This window comes from Dromiciops gliroides, chromosome 1 (genome assembly GCF_019393635.1).
Source record: "Dromiciops gliroides isolate mDroGli1 chromosome 1, mDroGli1.pri, whole genome shotgun sequence".
NCBI classification, from domain to species: domain Eukaryota; kingdom Metazoa; phylum Chordata; class Mammalia; order Microbiotheria; family Microbiotheriidae; genus Dromiciops; species Dromiciops gliroides.
In genome coordinates this window covers 143240300-143265200 of record NC_057861.1, presented here as the reverse complement: position 1 = coordinate 143265200, position 24901 = coordinate 143240300, and the positions used below count along the sequence as shown (strand labels likewise).

At 40.2% G+C, this 24901-nt stretch overlaps 1 long non-coding RNA gene across 1 annotated transcript in view; it reads right to left on the bottom strand.

Annotated features, from left to right (window-relative positions):
• Positions 1 to 457: 457 nt before the first annotated feature.
• LOC122729471 overlaps positions 458 to 24901 on the bottom strand; it is a 29349-nt gene continuing 4905 nt past the window's right edge. Inside the window, exons 2-5 of the long non-coding RNA XR_006353327.1 lie at positions 12298 to 12438; positions 5150 to 5244; positions 2512 to 2594; positions 458 to 792 (exon numbers count right to left, since the gene is read on the bottom strand). This is a non-coding gene — a long non-coding RNA (uncharacterized LOC122729471). The remainder of the gene's footprint in view (positions 793 to 2511; positions 2595 to 5149; positions 5245 to 12297; positions 12439 to 24901) is intronic.

Here is a 24901-nt window from a genome sequence, read left to right as displayed (position 1 = left end):
GGTATAAGTAATGTGTCATATGAGTCAGGATCGAAAATGACCTCAGGCTGAAATATATAAATTCTTACATGGGTTTAAAAAACCAACTGCCTAACTATAGGATGAGGGAGGCAGGGCTGGACCTCAGCTTGTGGGGGAAAACATGGGGGGAATTTAAAACCCTGCAAAGCTAATGTGAGTCAATATTGTGACATGGTTGCCAAAAGAAGTTAATCGAATTTAGATTACATTTAGAGAGACACAGCATCCAGAATATAGAAGCTCATGGTCTCCAATGTACTCTGCTCTGATCAGGATACACCGGCAATATCGTGAACAGTTCAGGTATCACTTTTTTTTTTTTTAAAGACATTAACAAACTACATTATATCCAGAGGAGGGGCACCCAGATGTCAAGAGCACTGGAAACCATGCCATATGTGGGCTGGTTAAAAGAACTAGCAATGTTTACCTGGAAAAGATGTCAGGGCACTTGGCAACTGTGTCCAAGCGTTTAAGCATCATGTAGAAATGGGATCAGGCTTGCTGTGCTTGGGCCCAAGGGGCAGACCTAGAAGTGAGACAGCAGCAGGAGGAGAGCAGCAAGGCTTGAAAAGGCAGATTTAAGTTCTGTACTAGGAAAAAACAATCGGAGTTGTCTAAAAATGGATCAGCTTACATCCGATGTGAATGGGTTCTGTATCGATGAAAGTCTTCAGAAAGAAATTCTTCAGGGACTCAGTATAAGATATACCTGGTTTCTGTGCCACTCCTCTATGATTGGCCAGGCTGCAGGACTCCACCAATCCCAGCCTTGACCAAAAGAGAGGACCAGAGACTTGACATCAGTCCTGCTGTTGAATTCATATCCCACTCCTCCACTTTTACCCTCTTTCCCAGGGCTTGATAACCAAAGCAACATTATGACAACCAGATGGTGCAGTGGATAGAGCACTGGACTTGGAGTCAGGAATTTCTGAGTTCAAATCCAGCAGTAAATATTCACCAGCTTTGTGACCTTAAGCAAGTCACTTAACCTCTGTTTACCTCAGTTTTCTCAACTATCAAATGGAGAAAAATAAAAGCACCTATCTCCAAGGACCCTTGGGAGGAAAAGGAAGGAAGGAAATAAACAAGCACTTTTTTAAGGGTCTACTTTGCACTAGGCACTGTGCTAAGCTCTTTACAAATACTTCATTTGATCCTCACAGAAACCTTAGAAGATAATATTTGTAAGGCACTTTGCAAACCTTAAAAGGGCTGTATTTGTTGTTCAATCATTTCAAAAATGTTCAATTCTTCATGACTCCATTTGGGGTTTTCTTGACAGAGATACTAGAGTGGTTTGCCATTTCCTTCTCCAGATCATTTTACAAATGAGGAAATAGAGGCAAACAGGGTTAAGTGACTTGCCCAGGGTCACACAACCAGTGAGTGTCTGAGGCCAGATTTATACTCAGGTCGTTCTGACTCCTAGGCTAGTGCTCTATGCACTGTGTCACCTAGTTACCCCCAAAGGATTATTACGTAAATATTAGCTATCATCACCATAATCATTATCTTCATCCTCATCATTCCTACATGGGAATTGCATCTTGCAATTTCTACTCTATCTCCATGAGATTTCAATCAACAATTAACAAAACATTTATTTTATTTTATTTTATTTTATTTTATTTTATTTTATTTTATTTTATTTTATTTTATTTTATTTTAGCGAGGCGACTGGGGTTAAGTGACTTGCCCAGGGTCACACAGCTCGTAAGTGTTAAGTGTCTGAGGCCGGATCTGAACTCAGGTCCTCCTGACTCCAGGGCTGGTGCTCTATCCACTGCGCCACCTAGCTGCCCCTGTATGCTATCTTACCCAACAGAATGAAACTCCTTGAGAGCAGAGATTTTTTTGTTTGTTTGTTTCTGTACTCCTAAGACCCAATACAATGCTTGCCACATAGTAGATGTTTAACAAATGTTTCTTGATTGATTGATGAAAATCTACTACTCTACAGCCTCACCCAGAATCCCTGTGAAGCCAAGACAGAAGTTCCCCGCTCTGGTCACCATACTCTGCCTCTTCATAGTAATCCATGGCAGTCCCATCCTTCCTATGAACCTACCCCACTCAGAGCTTCTTACCCTTCACTACATCCTCTGACCCCCCCATTTTATTATTAACAAACTGTACTTCATATTAAACCAGTGCTTTCTTTCAGAAATTGCTTTGTAAACATTTTGGTTTTAGTTTCCCATGTATGTGTTGTTTGCCCCAAATCATGTAAGCCCCTTGAGGGCAGGGACTGTATTTTTTGGTCTTTGTATGCCTAGCATCTTGCACAGTCTTCAACATATAAAGGATGTTTGATAAATGCTTATTGAATTGAATTAAATATTTTAGCTTGTGATTAAGATCGATGAGCTGTGGGATTCCTTCTAACTCTGATGTTCAGATTTTGATTTTACTTCCATGAAAGTTAAGGAGAAAAGCATTGTGTTGTGTTGGGCTCATGACTTTTCCAGGCCATAAGTTCCTTACCTGTAAAATGAGGAGATTAGACAGAATGATATCCAAGAAATGATTGATCTCTAAGTTCCATGATCTCCAACTCTAGTCAGCCCCTAGAAACAGTAGAAAATCATGGAAATTAAATTATGGTGGGCCCTATTCTTTGGGGCGTCTCTGTGTTGAGCTCCATATTGCTAATGGAGACTATGTCATATGCTGAAATCGATCATTGTCCTAGGCTATGCTCTTGAGGGAAAGCTCCTGCATCATTCCATTGAACTGTCTCAAGCTTTAACAAGGACAACTTGACAGGTTATTTCCTGACAGCTGGTAAGGAGTGTTGGAGGGGAGGAGGTGAGGTCACCCTAGCTCAGACTCAGCCATGTTGGAAGTCCAGTGGTTGCTATTCATAAACCATTTAGGCCACTTCACAAACATCATCAGAAATGAAAGCCACTGACTTTAATGGGCTATAAAGCCAAGAGCTAAAATGCAGGTTGCTATGGTTATGATGGTGTGTTTATGGAGTGATTTTTAAAGTCCAGGACAGCCACAAATGGGAAAGGGGACTTTATCCTGAACCTGCCCCACCGTGACTAATTTGGAGACAGCAGCCACTCCCAGACAACGCATCTTCTGCAGGGACCAGCATAGCTGGAGAACACTTGTAGGGAAAATACTCTCTTGTTGGCATGTGAGAAAAGTGATAAGATTTTTTTGGGTCCCAATGGAGCTAATTCACCTCTCCAAGGATTCCTATAATGATAAAGCTTGGTCTACCGCCACACTCTCAAGGAGCTAAATTTTATTCCAGCATCAAATGCAAAGAGCTGAAATTAAATCATCCCCTGAAACAGTCTGACCTTTGGGATAAATTGCCCCTCTGGAGCACATTACAAACACACATTGGCTGCAAATTGGAGATGGGCTGAAAGAAGAGCAAAGCTCATTAATTCGGGAAGTCTCCTCCCTTCCCATGGAATCAACCTCCTGATTTCTTCCTAAATTATGTTTGCTGGGCTGAGGGAAAGAATCCATGATCAAAGGATAGTTACCAAAGACTGTAGCTCTTGACAAGACCTTTAAATGATCGTTTTTGTTCTCAGAAGGTCTCACTGACAAATCTTAAAATGAGAAATCAGGGAAAAAAAATCCCAATCTACTTGCTGGCAATGTTTCCTCTAATTATGTTTTTTTTTTTTTTCGGATTTTGAGTGGACCGTCATGCTGCATGAGCAACAGACTACAAAAACAGAGGGAATATGAACAGGGCTTTGTGTGAGAGTCAAATGCAACTTGGAGCAGAGTTAATCTGACATATACTTAATGGTATGCATAATCATGATTGTTGGGATACAATAATTAGGCCTAAACTAGTAAATGACTTGTAAATGACTGAGATTGTTATTATGCTTGTCAAGGTAAATGAAACATGGGGAGGGGGGAGCCTCTGGATGGGGGAGAAAAGAGAGCCGAATAGAGAAAGAAGTTGGAAGAAAGGCGTAAAGAGGAATGGCAGAAAGAAAACCAGGGAAGGGGTCTGAGCAAGCCTGTCTGGCTCATTTGTGTAGACCAGCAGAGAGGATGGGTCCTCCCAATAGAATCCATCCCCTTGAGGCTCTGAGCCAATCAACTTATAGTGGGGGCAGCCAAAGTCATTGAAAATCCCTTAACAAGAGGCCAATAGTGCACACTCTATACAGAGATTGTTAACCTGAGGTCTAAGAACTTAGTGGTTCAAAAATATATTTTAATAACTGCATTTCAATAGAATTAGTTTCCATCATAGTCCCATCTATTTTATTTGATTCATTTAAAAATATTATTCTGAGTAGTGGAGGGGGGTGTCATAGGCTTCACCAGACTGACAAAGGGGTCCATAATACACAAAAAAGTTAAAATCCCCTAGAATAGAGGGAGAGTAGTCGGAACAATGAAAGGTTTCAAACAAAGATGGGATCCCTGCCAAGTTCATTAAATTTGTCAGAGCAATACTTGGGTCAATACTTGGACCATCTTCCATTATCTTTCCCTCCTTTTCACTGCATGACCAGCTCACCTACCTTTCTGGTCACACATATTTCTGATGATGGCTCATGTAATTTTTGCACAAAAGTCATTGTTGATAATATAGAGCAATACCATCACAGAAGCATTTAATGAAGAGAAAGTGGAGAGGAGAAGGGAATAATCATCTAACAGCAGGGAATACAGGGCCCACCATATCACGTCCTTCCAATATGGCCTTGCCATGCTCCCTCTCTCCCCCACCTCTATATGTGTAGCAAGTCTCCAATCTACATATGGGAAATCAGAAGCTCAGATCCATAATTTCAGGATTATGAGTGGCCCTAAGGTCTGGGATGCTAAGTGGAGTTGAGCATGAGCCAAAAGTTCCAGGTGAATAAGGTTCTAGGGCTCCTCTACTCACCTAATACACCACTGCTGCTTCTATTCCCCAGACCTCTCTTACTTGCCCTAAAGGGGGAATGTGACATTGGGAGAGTAAAATAATATATTATACCTTCTGGCTAATTCAAGGGATTCCAGAGAGGCTAATATTGACTACACAATTTTGATTATATGTAACTTTTTGCCTTTTGTACTAACTCTAGAACCCAACCCACATGTGAGATTCCATTGTATATTTCATGTTCCTTATACTCACCATGTGCCATGTATCTTTCCATTGTTCCTGGTGTCATCTTAATCTTGAGTCTTCTGAGAGGATGGCATTCAATGATTCACAGCCATATATCATCCCTGCCGCAACGTAGGAATTTGAGATAATTGAAAGCACCGTGACATTTCTCAGATGAAATCTATCCCACTCTCCTCCTCATAGTCATTTTTGGGCCCAGTTTCTAGTCTACCTGCAATGTCTGCCCAACACATACTGATGGAATAACTCAATGGGCTGCCTGCCAACTGCATGTCATCATCAGGATAATATGCATTTTTAATTTTCTTTGTTTTGCTAATGCAGCTGGCTAGTCCAATCTCCTTTGAGGGACTGTAGAAGTCATTTTGGAGGCTGTGTAGCATTTGAGAGTGCAACATAATTCGAAAGTATCAGCTTTTATGAAATTCAGCAAATGGAGAATCTCACCATTGATAAGGAAAAACAACACCACAAATAATGATAATAACTAGAACTTAGAGAGTGTTTTAAAATTTCCAACACATTTTACATATGTTATCTCACTTGATCTTCACAGCAACCCAATGAGGGAGATGTTATTATTATATCTACTTTACAGATAAGGAAACTGAGGCACACAGCAGCTGTGACTTGCTCAGGGTCATGTAGTTAGCAAGTATCTAAGACTGGATTTGAACTCTGGTCTTACTAAGCGGCCTACTTATATTTGTCCTCTGGCCAGGACCATGAGATTGGCAAACCTTAGATGAATATCCATTTCCCCAATCACTCAGTATTGTTTTCTTCAGCCTATTTTTGAAAAAAAAAAGACTCTCAATGGCTGCATCTCTCATAGATTTTTTTTTTTTTTTTTGCGCAGGGCAATGAGGGTTAAGTGACTTGCCCAGGGTCACACAGCTAGTAAGTGTCAAGTGTCTGAGGTCAGATTTGAACTCAGGTCCTCCTGAATCCAGAGCCATTGCTTTATCCACTGCGCCACCTAGCTGCCCCTACATAGATTCTTGTATAATATCAATATGTGCCACTTTGGTGGGAGATGTTTATTTGAGGAGAGCCTTTAAAACTTCATTCTGCTCCACCAGGTCAAGATATCTTAAATTCTCTGTACTTCTCAGACATTTGTCAGACTATAAGAATGCTGTCTGTTATAGAAAATCCTTGGTGAAAGATTTACTTACTTCACACTCATGTTTTGAAAGGTACCTTCAGTGTGCCTATAGACCATTTTCATGAATATTTTAAAGGGATGAGAGAGAATATAGACATGACTTAGTAGTTCCTGAAATCTCTTCAGTTGTCTTTGTTTTGGGGAGAGATGAGTAGACATAGCATCTTTTCTATTCTTTTGGAATCTTTCTTCTAGATCTCTTGAAAAAATCCTTGAGTACCTTTCATACTGTATTTTTTTTTAAGTTTAAAAAAAATCTTTTTGGGGGAGGCAATCAGGGTTAAGTGACTTGCTCAAGGTCACACAACTAGTAAGTGTCTGAGATTGAATTTGAACTCAGGTCCTCCCAACTCCAGGCCCAGCACTCTATCCACTGTACAACCTGGCTTTTCCTACCCCTTTTAAAGTTTTATTGATACGCTTTGTTTTTATATAACAAACACTTACAGACAACTCCCATTTCATGAAAGATCTTATAAGAAACAGTTAAGTAGAACAGTGACCTCATTTGGAAGTGCATGCAACAGTTTCTATCAGTAGTCTCCTCTCCCCGCCAAACTCTTTATTATTTTTTTTAAATAACAGAAATTTATTTTGTCTCCCTCACACCCACCCACATCACATTGGGGAAAAAGAAAAGAAATACAAATGTCTTATAATAAATATGCATAGTCAAGCAAAATAGATTCCCTCAATGCATATATATATGTGTATATACATATATACACACACACACACACACATATATATATATATATACATACATGTCTCATTTTGCACCCTAAGTGTATCTGGACAGTATGCTTCATCACCAGTCCTTGGGAATGGTCATTGTGTTGCAAATAGTTCTTACAACTATTTTTACAAGTTATTTGTTTTTGCAATCCTTTTATTATTGTCTAAATTGGTCTCCTGTCTGCTCATTTCATTCTTTATCAGTTTGTAGAAGTCCTCAAAATTGCTCATTTTGATAATGTTGATGTTGTGGTATAAATTGTCCTTCTGGCTCTGCTCACTTCATTCTGCATCAGTTCATATAAACATTTCCATGTCTTTTTGAAATTATCTATTTCCTCATTTCTTATGCTACAACTGTACTACACATTCATATGCAACAACTTATTCAGCCATTCTTCAATTGATGATGATTCTCTTAATTTCCAGTTTTTTTATACTACAGAAAAGAGCTGCTCTAAATATTTTTGTACAAAGAGGATCTTTTGTCCCTTCTTTTGTCTCTTTGGGGTATGGGCTTAAGAGTAGTATTCCTGCCTGGGTCACAGGCCATGTACTGTTTAGTGACTTTTTGCATATAATTCCAAATTGCTTTCCAGAATGATTGTATCAATTCATTGGTACACTACCAATGCATCGATGTGCCTGTTTTCCCATAGCCTCTCAAACATTCATCATTTTCTGTTTTCATCATCTTTGCCAACCTGATAGGTATGAGGCAGAATCTCAGAATTACTTGAATTTGAAATCATTCGGAGCATTTTTTCCCATATAGCTATAGACTATTTTTTCCTCTTGAGAACTATGTTCATATTCTTAGACCGTTTGTCAATTGGGGAACCATTATTTTTCTTAAAAACATAAATCAATTCCTTGTATGTCTTGAAAGTGAGGCCTTATCCGAGCAATTCATTGCAGGGATGTATTTTCTTGTTTGTTTCACTTTTAATCTTAGCTTCATTAGATTTGTTTTTGCAAAAATTGTAAAAACTTAATGTACTAAAACTATCCATTTTATCTTCTGTGATCCTCTCTATCCTTTGGTCATGAACTTTTCTCCTAGCTATAGATCTTATGGGCATTTTTTCCATTTATCTAATTTGTTTATTAATATGATCTTTTTTATCTAGGTTACATACCCATTTGGAGCTGCTCCTGGCATAAGGTGTGAAGGATTGGTCAAAATCCAATTTCTTCCATACTGTTGTCCAATTTTCCCAGTTTTTGTCAAATAGTAAATTTTTTTTCCTGTAGCTGGGGTCTTTGTGCTTATTGAATACTAGGCTACTAGATACACTTGTTTGTGTATTTAATCTATTTCACGGATCAATTTCTCTGTTTCTTAACCAAACCAGCACCAAATCATTTTGATAATTACTATTTTGTAGTATAGTTGTAGCATAGTCTGGCATTGCTAGTCCCCTTTCTTCTCATCTCTCATTTCTTTTCATTATTTCTCTTGAGATTCTTGACCTTTTTTCCCTCCATGTAATTTCATTATTACTTTTTCTAGTTTTTAAAAGTAATCCTTTAGTAGTTTGATTGGTATGACCTTAAATAAGTAAATTAATTTAGGTAGCATTCTCAGTTTTATCATATTGACTCATCCTACCCATGAGCAATTAATATTTTTCCAGTTCTTTATTTCTGTAAGCAGTTGCTTATAGTTGCATTTATGTAGTTTTTGTCTGTGTCTTGGAAAGTAAACTTCCAAGTACTTTATGTATTATGTGATAATTTCAAAAGGGGCTTTCTTTTTCTATCTCTCTTCTGGATTTAATTGGCATTAATATATGAATGCTATTGATTTGTGTAGATTAAATTTATTTCCTGAAAGTTTGTTGAAGTTATTATTTCAATTAATTTTTCAGTCAACTCCTTAAGTACACAATTATGTAACCTTCAAAAATTGATGATTTTCTTTCTCCTTTACCTATTGCTATTCCCTCAATCTATTTTTCTCATCTTATTTCTATAGTCAGCATTTCTAGTAGAGTACTAGTGTGTCTGTTCTACTGTTATTGAGGATGCAAATAGATTGCTACAGAAATGCTGACAGATTTGTGTATAAAATTTTCGCTGGTTTTATAGCTGGCAGGGATGTCAGAACTCATTTAGTCCAAGAACCTTCTTATTTTACAGATCAAGAAGCTGAGAACCAGAGAGATGAAATAGTTTGTCCCACAAATAGTAAGCAACAGAGACAGGAATTGAGCTCAGCTAGGTGGCACAGTACAGAGAGGGCAGAGCCTAGAGTCAGAAGGACCTGAATTCAAATCTGGCCTCAGATACTGTGTGACCTTGGGCAAGTAACTTCACCCAGTTTGCTTCAATTTCCTCATCTGTAAAATGAGCTGGAGAAGGAAATGTCAAACCACTCCAGTGCCTTTGTCAAGAAGACCTCAAATGGGATCACTAAGAGTCAGACACAACTGATTAATTAAGCAATAACAATGTTTCACTTCAAATTCAGGGCTCTATATGCTACATCATACTTATTTTCCATATCTTCCAGTTGTCTAATTTACAGATTTACAAATTTTCCTTTGCCCCTTCCCTTCCACAGATCATTTTAAGGTACAGATAGCATAATCAGAATTGTGGACTTTAAAACATGCCCAAACAAAGTCAAAATCTGCTTCTCTGAACTTTCTATTCCCTCAAAGGGTCAAGCAGAACAAATTAAACCTTCTTCAAAACAATAGCCCTGGGCAGCTAGGTGGTGCAGTGGATAGAGCACTGACCCTGGATTCAGGAGTACCTGAGTTCAAATCCGGCCTCAGACACTTAACACTTACTGTGTGACCCTGGGCAAGTCACTTAACCCCAATTGCCTCACCAAAAACAAACAAAAATAGCCCTTCAAAAACTTGAACTCATTTATTCTGCCTTTACTGAGTTATCTCTTTTCCATTCCAGACTTACAAGTCTTTCCATTGATTCTCATGGCTGGTTGGTATTACAAGGACCATTATCCCCATTTTCCAGATGCATTGATTGAGGAAAGTTGTTTGCAATAAGCTTAGACAGCCAGGAAGCATCAGAGCTTCCCAGGTGACCCACAAATAATTCTGGTGTGGCGTTGTGGAAACAGCAGTGGATTTGAAGTCAGACAAAGCTGGGTTTGATTTCTGGCTCTGTCATTAAGTGTCTGTGACCCTTGATCTCTCTGGCCTCAGTTTCCTCATTGATAAAATGAGACGGTTGGAAGAACTGACTTCTAAGGACCCTTTAAACTCTAAATCTATGGTAATTTCCCTCTCAGAGTTTTGCTGTTTTGTAAAGCAATAATATGCCATCCTCCCCCAAGATCATTTTTACTTTTTATATTTTTTCAATCAATGAATAATGTTTTACAAAATGTTTTTATAAGTTCAAGGTGAACTTAGACTCCAAAGTGGTTTTGTCCTTGGTTACTATGTTTCTCGACTTGGCAAGGAGATCAAACATTTTCTGTTTGAAGTTGTTTGGGGACTCTCTTTGGGCCCCTCATTGTGCTCTTTTGAAACTGTTAAATTTCCTTAAGAAATTGATATAAGAGGGCAGCTAGGTGGCGCAGCAGATAAAGCACTGACCTTGGATTCAGGCGGACCTGAGTTCAAATCTAGCCTCAGACACTTGACACTTACTAGCTGTGTGACCCTGGGCAAGTCACCTAACCCTCATTGCCCCACAAAAAAAGAAAAGAAATGGATATAAAAATCCCTATTTTCACTTTTGTCCATTCTCATTTTGGAAGATGACATCATTTAAACAAATGAGGCTAGAGCTGCAGTAATGATAGTGTCTCTTCTCCCCAACAACATTCTACCATTGAAAGAATCATTAGTGTCAATAAACAATAACCACTTGGAGAATAGAATATGAGGTTATCATTTATGAGGATGGAGAATTTTGGGATTATGGGAGGCACATGGAGAATTATGAGCAGGAGGCACTTGGAGGGAGAATGTCTACTTGGCAGGGTATGGAAGTGGAGGTGTTTGGACAGACCAAAGAAATACAAGGACTCTGGGCTCCTGGGGAAAGTGGAAAGAGGTGCTGAACAAGCACAAGAGATAATATTAATATAGCGTTTAAAGGTCTTTAAAGTTCTTTCCTCACAACAACCCTAGGAGGTATCACAGCATCTTAGTTTTGGGAAGAACTTCAGGGGTCTGTCTTATTGTTTGCCCTTCGTTCTTGAAGAGGACCAATGCCATCATGGATGGATGTCCTGACTTACATGGGGATTGGATTCAAGTTAAACAGAATTGCACAAAGTTGCCAGCCTCACTTTCTCTTCCAGAGTCATCCTCTGGATGCGGTGGATGGCCTTGGTGTCTTCAATGTCTGATCAGGCTCTAAGTGCTCCCTGGCACCTGCCTTCTCTGCCACCTATTCCACTGGGGGGGGTCTTTACATGTTTGGGGTAGACATCCCCCTAATTCACTGGGTTTGTGTAGTCCATATATGGAAACAATCACCCTCTATCATATCCCCCCAACACATGGTCATTCAGTTTTTGTTTAAAAGCCCCCACTGAGGCATCTGGTGGCACAGAGGACAGAGTTCTGGGCCTGGAGTCAGGAAAACCTAAGTCCAAATGCAGCCTCAGATACGTCCTAACTGTGTGACCCTGGACAGGCACTAAACCTCTATTTGCCTCAACTTCCTAAACTAAAAGAATGAGGACAATACAGAGCCTACCTTGTAGGGATGCTATGAGGATCAAATGAGATAATATTTGTAAAAAGTACTTAGCACAGTGTCTGGCACATGGTAGGTGGTATAGAAATATTTATTCCCTCCCTACTGATGGGTAACTCACTACCTCCTGAGGCAGCCCATTACTCTTTTCAATTAATCAACAAGTATTTGAGTGGCTACTCTGGGCCAAGTACTGTCCTAGCTGCTAGGACAGAACTAATTTAGGGGGAGGTCTTCCTTACAGCAAGCCAAAATCTGTCCCCTCTGCAATGTCCACTCATTTTCTTGGTTCAGTGCTCTATGGTTGAACAGAACAAGTCTATTCCACCTTTTATAAAACAGTCCTTGAAGATAGCTACCACACCCTCTTTAAATCTTCTCTCCTTCAGACTAATTATCCCTAGCTCCTTCAGCTTACCCTTGTGGCAGACATATTGTCAATACTATCACCCCCATTTTATAGTTGAGTATACTGGGGCTGAGATGTTAAGTGATCTGCCCAAAGTTAAACAGTTAGTAAGCTACGTAACTAGCATTCGAAACCATATCTTTCCAGACTCACAGACTAACGCTCTTCCCATTCCAATGGAGATTGGAGCAATTTTCTGAAGGCCAGTCTTGTCTCTTTCTTTACTCTCATATTGCTGGGCCATTGCCAGTCGTCTTTTCTTGACTTGTCTTTTGTCACTGGATTCTGATGACTCTGGAGGAGAGAATGGGGCTGATGACGGTGTGCAGCTCTGCCTCACTTAAATCTAATTCACAAGTCAAGACATCACCTCTATGATGTCATCAGTCCTCTTCCAGAAGGACAACAAACAACAACTCCCACAGGACATATTGCTGCCCTTGGATTCTCGTCACTTTCTTCCATGTCCCCTTATCTTGCATTGCTTATAGGGACAAGAAGTAGTCAAGAGATCTAGAGGCGCTACAGCTGAGAAAATGGTCAACAAGTTGGCCATTCAATGTGGGAAAGGCCAAATGTTGTACTTGTGATTTGTTAATGCTATGGAATATTTTTGTGCCATAGATGATAAGTGTGAAGAATAGAAAGAAATATGGAAAGACATGTCATGTAATGTAGAACAAAAATTAGAATTAAAACAATAATGACCATAATGGTTTAGACTATGTTTAATGATAGCAAAACAATCTGGTGAGTGCTCAGATGGCAAAGAGATTAGAAGGGGATATAGACATAAAGGAAGACATAAATCTTACATCATTGTTACTAATTTGTTAAAATATATTTATAAGGGGCAGCTAGGTGGCACAGTGAATAAAGCACCGGCCCTGGATTCAGGAGGACCTGAGTTCAAATCCAGCCTCAGACACTTGGCACTAGCTGTGTGACCCTGGGCAAGTTACTTAACCCCCATTGCCCCACAAACACAAACAAAACAAAACAATAAAATATATTTATAAAACGCTCCATATAGCTTTCTTTTTAGTAAATAAATTATAAATAGCTTAGAGACTATGGTTTTGTGTATGATTCTCTTCCTCTTTTGTGTCTCTGATTCCTTTTGTTCAAGTTCTTATTTTCAATACAATTGTGTTTTTTTTTTTCAAAAAAGAAAAGAAAAAGTCAAAAGAGTGAGGAGAATGTCATACCAAACACAGGGAATGTGTATCAGGACTAGGCCTAGGAGTATCTGTGCACAGCAAATAGACATTATCTCCAGAAAATTTTTTTTCCATGCTCAATTGCACCCCTAAGTACCTTAGGGGGAAATATGCTTAGCAGCAATATTTCACACAAAACAGGCAGAGCTTGGAAACTATGGTCACTTGACCACTATTTTGCACTGCTGTAGTCCTTGGCACTCAGGGAGTGCTAGTGTCAGCTGATTAGATCATAGAGTAGACTGAAATTTCCCATAGGTCAAGTTTTCATTATTAAAAATTTCAGTAGACTGTACAAATTTGAAATTCTTTTATTGTACCCTGCAGAATTTTGTTGTGTTCTATATTGTTGGGAACAGGTGGAACACTGAATGAGTACATGTTCCTGTGTGTATGCATATCTGTGTGTATGTGTGTGAGTGTATACATATATGTGTGTGTGTATGTGTGTGTGTGTGTGTGTTGCATGAGGGGAGAGAGAAAAAGAGACACAAAGACAGAAACAGATAAAGAGAGATAATTAATAAACATTAAGAGTCTACTATTTGTCAGGCACTGTACTAAGCTTTGAGGATTACAAAAAGAGGCAAAGGATAGTCCCAGCCCTTAAGGGTTAACAATCTAATGGAGGAGACAACATGAAAACAAATACATAAAAAGCAAACTATAGTCAGGATAAATAGGAAATAATTAGCACAGGAAAGCCACTAGAATTTAGGTGGCTTAGAAAAGGTAGAGACACAGAAAAATACAGAGACACATGTTTCCCCCACCCCCACCAAGATCTCATATCTAGAGCTGGAAAGGTCTTCAGATGTCATCTAGTCCAAACTGGGTCCAAAGGAAATCAAATGACTTGCCCAAGGACAATTGTGGAATAAATATCAGAGACAGATGAGTGTTGGATTTTTTTTTCTGGAGACAATCTGTGAATTCTTTCCATTGGAATTTAATTTTTGTTTAGAAGTGTTCTCTTTTGGGAGCAGATAGGTGGTGCAATGGATAAAATACCGGCTTTGGATTCAGGAACACCTGAGTTCAAATCAAGCCTCAGACACTTGACACTAGCTGTGTGACCTTGGGCAAGTCACTTAACCCTCATTGCCCCCCCCCAAAAAAAAAGGTGTGTTCTCTTTTGTTATTTTATTCATTATGGTGCTATGGTGTTTGTTTTTTGTCCTGTCACGTTCTTCTAGAAGACCTATGATCCTTAGCTTGTCTCTGCATGTCCTATTTTTGAGATCAACATGTTTTACTTTCATAATAAGCATATTTTCTTTTAATGTTATTGGTTTTTGCTTTTCTTCTTGTCTTCTACTTCTATCCATTTTCATTTCCAATCTATTGTTCTCTCTCATTTATTTGATGAGAACATTGAATATTCAAGTTTTTCTGTTGCATTCATTATTTTTGTTGTGTAGGATATAAATTCTGCTCTCATTATTTTCATTTTTTTTTTTTAGTGAGGCAATTGGGGTTAAGTGACTTGCCCAGGGTCACACAGCTAGTAAGTGTCAAGTGTCTGAGGCCGGATTTGAACTCAGGTACTCCTGACTCCAGGGCCAGTGCTCTATCCCCTGTGCCACCTAGCCGCCCCTTCTAAGTGGCTTAAAAAAAGAAATGAAGGGGCGGCTAGGTGGCACAGGGGATAGAGCACTGGCCCTGGAGTCAGGAGTACCTGAGTTCAAATCCGGCCTCAGACACTTGACACTTACTAGCTGTGTGACCCTGGGCAAGTCACTTAACCCCCACTGCCCTGCCAACATATATATATATATATATATATATATATATATATATATATATATATATATATATATATATATATACATTTTTAAAGCCACTTAGGAATAGAGTGTTGTGGTTCTATGTTTTCCTCAAATTTCTCAGGGTTCTCTGGCTCATCAAGTGTTGGATCATTTTTCTTTTTCAGTATCTATTCATAGATGCCTAAACTAATTTATTGATGTGGAGGCTATATTTCCTTCTGTTGTAACTATTTTCCTGTTGCTTTATCTATTTTTTTCAAGGTCTTTGGGTTTTCTTCTTGAATCTTTGATATTTTCAGTCTTCCCCCCCACCTCCATCACCATATTTTTCCTTATCACTCAGTTTCTGACTCCCTCCCCTTTGACTGTGGTTTCCTTGGAGCTTAGATATTAAAATATCTTAGCCTCCTCCCACTCTAGGCAATTCATGGTTTAACAATGCAGGTGTCTATCCAATTGACTTTTGAGTGATTAGAACTGTGCCAAGCTAGATACTGCTCTCTTTTCCTCAGTCTTGGGGAACTGCTGCACAACTCCCTATGTGCATGGTGTCCTGTCCTGATGATCTCTCACATTCCCTCTGTTCCTCTGTTCTCTGGCCTGGTTCCAGCAGTTTAGAGTATGTTTTCTGGGATACCAGAGTGTAGAGCTTTGTAGTGCTAGTGCTTTTAGGTTATAGCCCCTCGAAAGATTTGTTGCTAAAAGATTATGGTCAAGCTTGCTGTTGAGACCTGAACTAATGTCTGCAGCTTGAAGCCAGGGTCTTTATAGCACTGGAATGAGAGAGAGGGGATCAAGGTGTAGGAGTTGTTTTTTTATATCAACCTGTATTGTGTCCTTGGGTCTGCTAGTACAACCTGACCACCAGTGACATGGGGAGAAGGAGAGGGCTTCTGAATGAGCTCGGGGCCTGTAAGTGTCAGTTCCTGGTTTTTTTAAGCCTTCTTTTGGATCCTGGGTGTCCTAAACCATGGAGACAACTGAAATTGCTTTATCTTTGGCTCACAATTTGACTCATCATGGAGATTGAAGAAAATGTCTGGTCCTCCATATTGTTATTCATATGACCCAAAGTCAGAGGCAGAATGTCAAACCAGATTTTATATTTGATCCCAGAGGTAACAGGAAACCACTGGAATTATTCCTCAGGGTTGGGAGTAGGGAGAGAATGACATGATCAGACCTGTACTTTAGGAAAATCATTTTGGATGCTAAGTAGAAGATGGACTAGAGTGGGGAGGGAGATTTGAGGCAGGGAGACCCACTAGAAAACTATTGCAATAGTCTAAGTATGAAGTGATAAGGACCTGCACCAAGGCAATGTCAGAGGAGAGAAGGGGTTGTATATGAGAAATGTTATTAAGTTAGAAATGACAGGATTTGACAACTGATTGGAGAAGAAGATGAGAGGGAGTGAGGAGTCAAGGATAACACCTAGGTTGTGAGCCTGAGTTAGTGGGAGGACGATGGTACGCCCAACAGTAATAAGGAAGTTAGGTGGAGGGGAGAGTTTGGAGAGAAATATGAGTTTTAGACATGTTGAATTTAAAATGTCTACTGCACATCCAGGTGGAGATGAGTAATAGGCATTTAGAAATTTGATACCCAGGGGAATCAACAGAGAGGTTAGGGCTGGACAAGTAGATTCAAGAATCATCTTCATAGATGAATTCATGGGAGCAGATGAGATCACCAAGAGAGAGAAGAGAAGAGAGCCCAGGACAAAGTCTGGTGGGACAACCACGATTAGAAGACTGATGTAGTTGAAAATCCAGACTGACAAGGAGTGGCTTTGGAGGTAGAAGGAGGACTAGGAGAGAGCAGTATTAAGACAACTTTGAGAGAAGAGAGTATTAAGGAGGAAAAAGGTGATTGACAGTGTCAAAGGCTGTGGAAATGTCAAGAAGGATGAAGACTGGGAAAAGGTCATTAGTTTTAGCAATTAGGAGATCATTGGCAATTTTGAAGAAAGTAAGTTTCAGTTGACTGATGAGGTAAGAAGCCAGACTCATTCTCATTTGCCCTTTGGGGTTCAAATAGGCCTCTGGTTCCTTCCCTCTAAAGTTCCAAGAGGCCATGGTTGAGCTTAGATTGTAATAAATGCAGTTAGTTCCCAAACCCTTTCAACGGCCCCTTTCCACAAAACAGACAGCTTGACAAGTCTGGGAGTGAAATGCTGTGCCGAATTTGGCCCTCTGGGGCCTCCACAATCAGATACTGTTTTGGTTACAAGCTTATTAGATTATTCTTATTTATTTTCTGTTTCTATGTTTCCCATATCAATTCTAATCTAGAGTGTTAGAAGAAAAACACTGATGCATAGATAATACAATATTTTGGTGGTTACTAACGTTTTAAACCAGCATGCTAAAGTGAGTTTAAAGCATTTTTAACAGACAATCTCTGATTCAAATCCTATAAAACTAAAAACAGGGGAAAGCCTACCATAAATGGCATGGCAGATAATTCCTGAGAAGGCTCAGCCTGTTTCCGCTTGGAGCCTATGAATAAGTACAAGTGTTTTCCTCCACCCCCTTTACCCCACACCACCTTCTGATGTTGGCAGCAACCAAAGCTAGCAGGCACAACTTTTTCTTTCTCTTTTCTTGAAACCATTATATTCTTCATGACCTCCCCCAAGAGACCATCAGCACTCACTTTCTTCAAAAAGCCTAACCCATTATTCCCAATCTCCTACCCCACTGTGGCTCCGTCTAAGAGCTTGGTGCTGCCTTTCCTGGTAAGGTGGCCACTCTCCCTAGTCACCCTAGAACCCACAAAGCCATCAGTTCCTTTCATTTGGGATAAATATATGAAGAGTAATTTATGAATGGATACCCAGCTAGGTGGTGCAGTGGATAAAGCACCAGCCCTGGATTCAAATCTGAGTTCAAATCTGGCCTCAGACACTTGACACTTACTAGCTGTGTGACCATGGGCAAGTCACTTAACCCTCATTGGCCCACAAAAAAATAAAAATAAAAATAAATTTTAAATGATGTATTTGGTACGAAAGGATGAGTATAAAATAAGGACACTAATATTTCACAAATAAATTGAAATTTATACATTGAAGTTTATATATGGGCTGTCCTTATAATAACAATAGCTAGCATTTACATGTTGGCAGGGAGAATTCTCCAAAGAATATTCAATTATTTTTTCCTCTGAAAATAATTCCAAAAGAAGATATCCAGAACTACATTGAGACGTGGCAATATCATTGGGCAGCTCGGTGGCACAGTGCCAGAACACTGGGCCTGCAGTCAGGAAGGTTTCTCTTCCTGAGTTCAAATCTGGCCTCAGATACTTATTAGCTGTGTGACCTTGGTCAAGTCATTTAACTCTATATGTCTCCATTTCCTTATCTGTTGAATGAGTTGAAGAAGGAAATGGCAAACCACTCCACTATCTTTGCCAAGGAAACTCTAAATGGGGTCACCAAGAGTCAGACACAACTAAAAAACAAAAACAACAACATGGTAATCTCTTAAACTAAATGCATATCCTGCCAAGATGAAGATTTTGACACTTTGGGGTTCGGTTTACAAAATCAGTCCCATGGGATAAAAACTCATTCCAATAGGTCCAGTGGAAAGCATACTGGCTCTGTAGTCAGAGGACCTGAGTTCAAATCCTGCCTCTGAGACTGTATGAGTTTGGGAATGTTGTTCCTTAAACTCTCTGAGCCTCAGTTTCCTCTTCCATAAAAAGAGAGGATTGAACTAGATGGACTCTGAGGGCCCTTCCAGATCTAGATCTATGATACTTTGAACTTAGACACACATACATACAACATGCCATGAATTCTAATGTTAGCAAAAACCTGATCATTAGAAAGGTGTAAATTTTTTCCATTTGATTATTTCTTGGTGAGGCTTTGACTTGACACATGTAGGAACTGTAAGCCACCAGGGCAGAGCATGTTCTTGAGGATGATAAAGGGTTTGGCTTGGTTCAAGAAAGGCAGAGTGATATGGTGGAGAGTATGCTGTTTGGGGAGTCAGAGGGCCCGAGGCTCAATCCTGGGTCTGCCTCATACTACCTGTGTAACCTTGGGCAACCTCTCTGGGTCTCTATTTCCTTACCTGTAAAAATGAGGTGTCTGAACTAGATGGCCCACTGTGGTCCCTTCCAGCTCTCCATCAATGTATGTATGGAGTAGGAGATAAGATTTGAATGACAGGATGTATCAAATTACTAAAGGCATTAAATATCAGGCAAACTTGAATGGGGGGGGGAGGGGATGGCTATTCGGAAACCACTGAAGATTTTGGATGACTGACATGACCAGACCTCTAAGAGTCTTTCCAACTGCACTGTTCCAATATCCTGTGAGTACTTCCTATGGGTTGGTAAGTTAGACTTTTCAGAAAGTCAGTCTGGCTTTCCCTCCAGCTGGTTAGAATTATTCCTTTCAAAAGGATGATGGCAAACAAAGGAAGGAAACATCCAGTTAGGGAGGATTTGTCTTCTCTGTCAGGAGAGATAATACAAAAGGCTAATTCTGTGTTGTTGGCCAGTTGGACATACCATGGTAGGTGGCATTTCTATCCCTGGCATTCTCCTCCCACCTCCCTGTCTTGCCTAATCGAGTAGTTCCCTACTCTGGTAAAAATAGCTGAGCTTTTTTTTCATTTTAGCAAGATTTAATTGAAACTTCCCTAAATTAAGAAAAACGCATCATTATTTACATTCCTCGATGCCTATGTTTAGCTTGAGATGCCTGGGTCCCATCGAAGCAGAGGAATGAAAAATTAGCCTCATGTTCTTGGCTTGGGGGAAGAGCGTGAATTGGAGTTTTCTCACTTGTGGGGAACACCCCGCCTCTCTTCTCTTTCTTCTGAAGCATCTCTGACAGGCTTATTCCTGCACATCCTGCCTCAGCACCTTTAAAGATTCGGGGTTGCAGGAATACCTCGTGGGTAGACAGACTGAAGACAAAGATGGTTCTCTCCAAACAAAACTTGCAGATCAACCCCAAATCCACAAGGCAAAGGAACAAAAACAGGCTCAGTAAGTAAAGGGACAGTGTGCCCAATCTAGAAAGAGAGCTTCTTATTTGTAGTATGGCCTTTGAAGCCATACCCACACAGAATGCCTGGCTACCAGTAGCAGATGGTTGTGGGTAGATGGATAGATAGGTAAATAGATAGATAAATAAATGCTAGGTGGCACAATGGGTAGAGCAGTGGGTCTAGAGTCAGGAAGACCTGAGTTCAAATCTAGCCTCAGATGCTTACTGGCTGGGTGACCCTGGGCAAGTCACTTAACCCTATTTACCTCAGTTCTTCATCTGTAAAATGAGCTATTTCATTTGATTCTTACCACTACCCTGTGAGGTTTATTGCTATTATGCAATTGAGGAACCTTAGACAAACAGAGGTTAAGTGACTTGCCCAGGGTCAGACTGATAGTAAGTGGAAAAGCAAGAATCAGAATACAGGTCCTCTGAGTCCAATTCCATCATGCTTTCCAGTCCAACACATTGACTCTCCTATAGATTGGAGAAGGGAGAGCTAGGATGCAGGGACCAGATAGGAAGCTACTGCAATGGTCCCAGTGCTTAGGGCCTGAACTAGGATGGAGCCCATGGAAGTAGAAACAAGGAAATGGATACTGTGCAGGTAGAATCAAGACAGCAGCCAACTGAATGCATGGTGGGGGCAGGAAGGGAGAGAGAAGAGTTGAGGATGACCCTAAGTTCTGAACCTGGGTCTGTCTTGCAGATACAGAATCTGCTTCTCTAGGTGTACTACACAATAATGAAATACAATCCTTCCTGTGTTCCCAAAAGATGGGTTAAAACAGTGAATTTCTGTAAGTCACCAGAGACCTGAACTAATTGTCTATGAGTTCATATTCTAATGAAGATGGTACCCTTAACAGAAAGAGGGGTGGGTTCTGCAGGGAAGATGAGCTCTGTTTTGCTTGAGAGGGCAGAGAGACTTCCAAGTGGAGAGATAGCCAGCAGACAATTGGTGAAGCAGTACTGGGGTAGAGGAGAGAGACCAGAGCTGGGTATATACATCTGGGAGTCACCCACATAGAGGTGTTCATTGAATATAGATCAGACAAAGAGACAGAGAAAGAGAGATGGAAAGAGATAGCAAAAGAAGAGGGAAAAGAGGAGTGTGATTGATTTTTTGGCAAAGAAGGCTGAGGAGGAGAAGTCAGATAGGCAGGAGAATTGGAAGAGAATGACACATGAAAACTCAGAGAGGAGACAGTGTTCAGGAGGAAGGGATGGCCAATAGTATTGAATGCTAGAGAGTGGCCCTTATTGATGAGAGCTAAGAAAATGCCATTTGATTTAGTTATTGAAAAGTGGTTGGTAACCTTGGAAAGAGCAGTTTCAGTTGAGTGGTGATGTCAGAATCCAGATTACAAGGGGCTGAGGAGTGAGTGGGAGGTGAGGAAGTGGAAGCAACAATTGCAGATGGCATTTTTTTAAATGAGATAACATTTAGAGTTGGAGAGGACATCATTTCATCCAATCTTTTCATTTTACAGATGAGAAAACTGAGGCCAAGAAAGGTGACACAGCTAATGTTTCCTTCTAACAATCAGATGCTGGCACTGTGGTATAATAAGATGGAATACTACTTGGACTCAGCAATCAGTTAATCAATTTTAAAAGAATGTACTAAGTGCTTACCATGTGATAGGCATTGTAATGAGTACTTAAGATACAAAGAAGAAGAAAAAAACAATCCCTGCCCTCAAGGAGCTGATTGTTGTTGTTATTATTATTATTATTATTATTATTTGCAGGACAATAAGGGTTAAGTGACTTGCTCAGGGTCACACAACTAGTAAGTGTCAAGTGTCTGAGGTCATATTTGAACTCAGGTCCTCCTGAATCCAGGGCCAGTGCTTTATCCACCCTCAAGGAGCTTATATTCTAATGGGGAAGAAAATATACACATAAATCAATTCATGCAAGATAAATACTGAGTAGATGGAAACTCTTTCTCCTAACTCCCACCTTTTAGAATTCTTGGCTTCCTTTAAGGTCCAGCTCCAGAGTTATGAGGGCAACAGTGTCCAAGTCTGCAGAGAGGTCAAGAAGGATGAGGATTGAGAAAAAGACATTATGTTTGTGGGTTCAGGGATCGTTGGTGACTTTTTCTATTGAATGATGAGGTCAGTAGCCAGATTACAAAGGGTTAAGAAAGAGCAGGAGGAGATGAAGTTGAAACATCAAGTATAGACAGTTTTCTCAAGTTTAGCTAAGGAGGAGAGAAATAGTGCAAAAGTTTGAGGACATGGAAGGATCTAGTGAGCATTTTTTTTTATTTTTTTATTTTTATTTTTATTTTTTTTAGTGAGGCAATTGGGGTTAAGTGACTGCCCAGGGTCACACAGCTAGTAAGTATTAAGTGTCTGAGGCCGGATTTGAACTCAGGTACTCCTGACTCCAGGGCCGGTGCTCTATCCACTGCGCCATCTAGCTGCCCCTAGTGAGCATTTTTTAAGGACAGAAGATACCTGTTTGTAGACAGTAAAAAAGTAATCAACAGCTAGGGAGAGATGGAAGATTAAAGAGACAGTGAGGATGATAGTTCAGGCAACCTGCTGGAGAAGACAGAAAGGGATGAGATCAAGGGTACAGGTAGAAAGTCTGACCTTGGAAACCCGATGGGCTCCCTCAACTTCAGGGACTGCAGTAAATAAGATAGTAGGAGGTAACATCAGAGGGATGTGAGAGGAGGTTGAGGGACTTCTCAACAAATAACCTTATTATTTTTTTAGTTATGTATGAAGTGACGAATTCAGCTCCCAGTGAGGAGAAGGGAATCATGGGATTCTTGAGGAGAGAAAAAAAAGATTTAGAAAAGCCACCATTGGTGATTAGGATAAGGAATCAATCAGGATTGTCTTGCTACTCTAATGAGAGTCCAGTTGAGATTAGCTTGTTTAAATTTATAAGCATGATTTACTTGGTTTACAATTTTCTCCAGTTCTGTTCAGCAGCACATGAATAGTAGTGAAGGAAGCAGGTGGTAAGAATAATCAAGGGTTGGGGTTGGCCAGGCATAACTGGAGGTAGGGCAAAGGGACAAGGCATATGAGTGGTAGAGAAGAGTGTAGAATTGTATTGATTCACTAAAGGGGTGGGATTGGGAAAGGAGGAGGGCATAGCCAGAGCAAGGGCAATGTCATGGGATAATACTGATAAATGAAGAGACTAAATGTCAGCAAGGATAGATTTGGGAAGAGTGGGACATTGGCAGAGATGGGAGATAAAAGATTATACTCAAATAAAAGAAACTCGGACTTCTGGAACACAAAAGATAAGATGAGGATAAGGTGAAGGGTATACTAATAGCTAAAATTTATATGGTGCATTATGGCTTGCAAAACACTTGTATAATAGTATCTCATTTGATCATCACAGTCGCCTTGAGAGGCAGCTGCTATATTATCTCCATCTTACACAGAAGGAAAACGAGGCAGACAAAGCTTAAGTGGCTTGTCCAGTCTCACAGCCAAGATTTGAACTTAGATGTTCTTGAGTTCAAGTCTAGTGGTTTATCCATTGTACCATCCCTTTGTGAGGTTGTAGTGAAGTGGAAGAGTGGATCATGAGTATTAAGTAGGAGGAACTTGATGATTTGAGGGATCACCAACATGTAAGTTGAAATCCCTTAGAATGAAGGCAGGAAAGGGCAGCTGGGTGGCGCAGTGGATGGAGTGCCAGCCCTGGAGTCAGGAGGACCTGAGTTCAGGTCTGGCCTCAGACACTTAGCACTTGCTGGCTGTGTGACCCTGGGCAAGTCACTTGACCCCAGTTGCCTCACTAAAAAAAAAAAAAAAAAGAATGAAGCAGGAGTTGAGGTGGAGTAAAACGCTGAGTCAGGTATTGAATTCATATTGAGAAAGGAGAAAGAATATCTTGGGCGCAGTAGATTAACAGTTACAAAAATCAGGATTGGGCAATAAATCTGGATTGCACTTATGTCAAAGGAGGAAAGGTACTGACTGATACTGGCAGGAGAGTCTAAGCATGGCAATGAAGGGAGCAGTGTATTCTGACACCCCTCAAGACCAATGAGCCAGAGGAAATGATTGAAAGTGTAGCTAGTAAAAGAAAAAGAAAAAGAAAGTGTAGCTAGTACTGGAAGGGGAAGCCACAGATACAGTGTGGTCAAGAGAGAACCAGGTATCATAAGAGTCAGAAGATGAACAGAGCACAAGAGAGGAAGTAGTAGAAGGTAGGAGGAAAATCTACTTTTGCACCCTGCCTCAGACATTTAATAAGTGAAGGATACTGGGCACATCATTAAACACGTTTAGGTCTTCATTTCCTCATCTACAAAATGGGCATAATGCCATTTATCTCACAGGGTTGTTATGAATTTCAAACAAGATTGTTTAAATAAAGCACTCTAAAACCTTAAAGTCTTTTCTCAAGGTCTGTTATTATGATGATGATTTTTCTGAACTCCTTTCTCCACAATGGAATTTCTCCTATGTTTTTTTCCTCATCAGTGATAACACTAATAATATTTTATCCAGTGTTTAATTCAGTAGGTACCGAGGGAGGTGCCCTGCCCTGCAGGAGTTTCAACAGAGTTGGGGATCTCATGTTCTAACTTAAAATAGGTTATCCAGGTTAGTGGTTTCCTTCAGGACCAACAACTTTCTCCTGTCCCTCTGTCCTCAGGGAAAGGAGTGAATATAGGGTGGAGTGGGCTGAAAGGGGAACTAAGGATCCTGGAGAGTGAATACTGAGGAAACAGTTTCAGCCTCAGGAAAAGGAAA